Here is a 4,553-nt window from a genome sequence, read left to right as displayed (position 1 = left end):
CCGGAGTCTGCAAAATGGAAAGAGGCAATGGATAGCGAGATCCAATCCATGTATGATAACCAAGTTTGGAATTTGGTTGATAATGTGCCCGGACGTAAGACCGTTGGGTGCAAATGGATCTTCAAGAAGAAGACCAATGTGGATGGAAACGTACACACATATAAAGTGCGATTGGTCGCAAAGGGCTTTACTCAAACTCCCGGAGTTGACTATGATGAGACCTTCTCACCAGTTCCGAAGATAAAATCTATTAGAGTGATGCTAGCAATTTCCGCATTTCATGATTATGAGATTTGGCAAATGGATGTCAAGACCGCTTTCCTTAACGGAAAGTTGGTTGAGGATGTTTACATGGCTCAGCCAGAGGGGTTTGTGGATCCGAAGCATCCGAATAGAGTGTGTAAGCTTGAGAAGTCCATTTATGGAGTTAAGCAAGCGTCTCACAGATGGAATCTTTGCTTCGATGAGAAAGTCAAAGAGTTTGGATTTGTACGAAGCGAAGATGAATCTTGTGTATATGTCAAAGCCAGTGGGAGTATAGTAAGCTTCCTCGTTCTATATGTCGATGACATATTACTCATAGGAAACGACATCCCGACTCTGCAGGAGGTTAAGTCCTGGCTCGGGAAGTGCTTCGCTATGAAGGACCTCGGAGAGGCTTCTTACATTTTGGGAATAAGGATAGTAAGAGAAAGAAGTAAGAGACTAATTGGACTTAGTCAGAACACTTACTTGGAGAAGGTACTAAAACGTTTTAGTATGGAAAACTCGAAGAAGGGAGAATTACCGATACAAAGTAATGCCAAATTGAGTAAGACTCAAAGTCCGAGTACTGAAGCTGAAATAGCGGAAATGAGTCGAGTACCATACGCTTCCTCAGTTGGCTCAATCATGTACGCTATGACTTGTACTCGCCCTGATGTAGCCTTCGCTTTGAGCATGGTTAGCAGATATCAAGGGAATCCTGGAAGAGCACATTGGGTTGCGGTGAAGAATATCCTTAAGTACCTTCGGAGGACGAAGGAATGGTTTTTAGTCCTCGGAGGGAGTGATGACTTGAAGGTGCGAGGGTATAGTGACGCCAGCTTTCAGACCGACAAGGACAACTACCGTTCGCAGTCGGGATGGGTCTTTACCCTAAATGGAGGAGCAGTGACATGGAAAAGTTCCAAGCAGGAAACCGTAGCTGATTCAACGTGCGAATCAGAGTACATTGCAGCGAGCGAAGCGTCGAAGGAGGCAATATGGCTAAAGAACTTCATCAGTGATCTTGGAGTTGTACCTGCCATAAAGGAGCCCATGGAGATTTTCTGTGATAACGAAGGAGCGGTTGCCTTGACCAAGGAACCGAGGGATCATGGTAGATCACCACATATCGACAGAAAATATCACTTTATTAGACATCGTGTAGAAGAAGGACAACTCGTAGTGAAGAGGATATCATCAGAAGATAACCCAGCAGATCCGCTTACGAAGGGACTGAGTAGGGTTAAACACTTGCAGCATGCTAGGAGTATTGGGCTGAAGGATGATATTAGCATAGATTAGATAGTATTAGAAACATGTAATAGATAAATGTAATTAACATTTGATGATTAAATAAAGGAGTTTTATTTATGAGTAATGTTACTATCTTATGTTAATTGTTTAGCTATTGTTTCACTTTGCATGTTTTGACTTCCAGAATAATTGAGTTTATTAGGAATAATCGAATTGTTAAAATTGTCCACAATCGTTCATATGTTGGAAGTAGATATGAATGAAGATTGTCGTGAATTGGTGTGTAGATTATCTAAATGGTGTTAGACATAGCAATAGATTGCTGCGACGTTCATGAGTGCTTATGAACTGGTTTTGAGCATTGGAACAAACCCGCGCTTGCTGGAATCACCTTATGGAATATGATATAAAAGGGGTGATCGCAAGACGATAATATCATATAGTCTTAAAACCTAGATATATGGTTTGTTATTTGTTAATTGATTGTACATTGATAATGCGAAAACGCATCAGTAGCTTGGTGTTATAAAACGCATTGTTGTGTATAGTTGGTTAATGAATAAGTAAATGCATATAAGTCGAAGTTTATCTGTAACTTTTATCTAAGAAGGTAAAAGCGATATCTCGGCCGCTCGATGATTTGATTTGACTTATGTGCCGAGCCCGGTCAGAACTGAATTGATGTGTTCGATTAAGTTCTATGTCGAATAAATCAGAGATCGAGAAACCTAAATGCTTGACTAACCATTCCATAGGATTGTCAGCATGATATCTAATAGAGGACTGTACGATCCCTTATCTAAAGGACAAGATTGATTAGATCAGAGTTTGACAGCGTCTTTGAGAGCTACGATTGCAAATCGAATTGTACTTGTGCATATAGTTACTAGACTTATCCAAGTGGGAGACTGTTGGAATAGTGTCTAAGGCTGCAACTATATTAAGCAAGTATTTGACCCGGTTGTGCATGGTCCTTTTGGGTTGCCTTCACCATAGCAACTTGATAGGATGATTTATTAAGAGAGAATAAATATTATTAATATATTATGGGAATAATATAAAGAATAATAATATTGTTATTTGATTAATATAAGTCATAAATTAATTGGTATTAATTTAGTGACTTAAAGAGATTAATTAAATAAGAGGGTATAAACTGTCAATTGTTTGATAGTTAAACTTTAGACTGTAAATCCTTTGTGGATAGATGCTGGACGATTTCTAGAAGCTAAAGGATAGCTTAAAATCGTCCATTGCTTATCTAAGGAAAGGATATGGATTGCTTTAAGAGAAGATTATCCAATTAGGGTTTAAGCTGTAACCCTTAAGGAGTCTACAAGTATAAATAGGCCCTATGGCAAAGGGAAATCGGCACTTGATCTAAAGTATAGAACCCCTGGCCGATTTCCTTCCCTTTTCTCTCTCCCAAATCATCCTCCTTTCTATTTGGTGTTTGTAAGCCATTAGAGGAGTGACAATTGTGACTCTAGAAGCTCCAGGACAACAAGATCAACAAGGAATTCAAATGTATGATTCTAGATCTGTTTTAACATTGTTCTTATTCCTAAATAGTCATTAAAAGTCTTGGATTCAAAGCATGTTTAATTAGAAAGCCTAGATCCAAGCATTAGGGTTTTGCAATTGCGCACATAGGGGAAGAAATGGAGTTTGGGGGTGGGTTGGAGATGCCCTTACAGTAATTGAAACTTTAGGTTAATCCTATAATTTCTCATTCCTACTCTTACCATTGTCGTATCCTCTCTCTCTCTCTCTCTCTCTCTCTCCCTCTTTCTCTACCTAGGTTTGAATCAGTTGACCGCCTCCATCATTTGCACACCATGATCTATTCATCTCTTTGCCTACCTCTGTCGAACCTTCAATTTTCATAGCCCTAATCGGACTTGCAAGTAGATTTCCAATCAGCCTCCTGTAACTCGATCTTAATCGGTCTCCTACAACCCAATTCATGGAAAACCAAGAGGGAGGTATGTACCTAGTTTAGATCGCAATCGATTCATGGAAAACCGAGATGGAGGTGTGTACCTAGTTCAGATCGCAATCGGATATCCGTCTTGAAAGATATAAGAAGATGAAATCATTCTGCCTTTCTCTTTCGAACTAGCTATTGTTTCCAGATTTGGGACTCAGATTCATCACTGTCGAAGACAGGTGAAATCCTTCCTTCTTTTGTTCACTTATTACATTTCAATTGTTGCATCAATTGTTTTTCGTTTGGTTTAGTTTGATGGCTGGAGTGGTTTAACCAATTAAACTTGCCTTTGGATGATTCATGGATGAATTTGGATAATTTGTACTTCTGCAAGACAATTAAATAAAGATTGTATTAACCTTTTGTTCACTTATTTTATTGTAAAATAATCTAAAGTTCTTAAGTTATAATCTCGCACGCAGATTATTGTTTCCCGAACTCAGATTCATCATTTCCGAAGATGAAGTCATTCCGCCTTTTCTTAATATTGCAATCGGACATCCATCTTAAATGACACAGGAAGATGAAATTGTTCTTCCTTCGATCAAAATACATTTCAAGCTGCTCTGAGACTAAGGCTTCCTTTAATTTCAAAAGATGGTGAGGTTCATAAGGAAGAAATAAAGAAATGTTTTTCTGAAGATGTGCATGGATTGTTGGATGAAAGGTTTCAAATTCAGATTTATGAATGTTTTTGCATGTTCTGTTAAATAAGGGTATCGTACTTGTTTATGATAGAATGTGTATTTATTTATGAATAGCAGTGTATTCATGTGTGAATTGTTGTATGTATTTATGAATTGTAGTGTATTAATGTGAATTAGTGTATTTATTCATGATTAGAGTTATTTATTTCATGATAGAATGTGTATTAATTTATGAATAACAGTGTATTCATTTGTGAATAACAATGTATTAATGTGTAAATGATTTTATTTATTTATGAATAGTAGTGTATTCATGTGAATGAGTGTGTTTATTCATATGAATGAATTATTTGTGAATTGATGTGCATTCATTTGTGATTGGAGTAGTATTAGGGTTTTTTGAAGAAACATTTCGT

Source organism: Lactuca sativa, chromosome 3, assembly GCF_002870075.4.
Source record: "Lactuca sativa cultivar Salinas chromosome 3, Lsat_Salinas_v11, whole genome shotgun sequence".
Classification (NCBI taxonomy): Eukaryota; Viridiplantae; Streptophyta; class Magnoliopsida; order Asterales; family Asteraceae; genus Lactuca; species Lactuca sativa.
Note: the sequence above shows the minus strand (reverse complement) of the source record.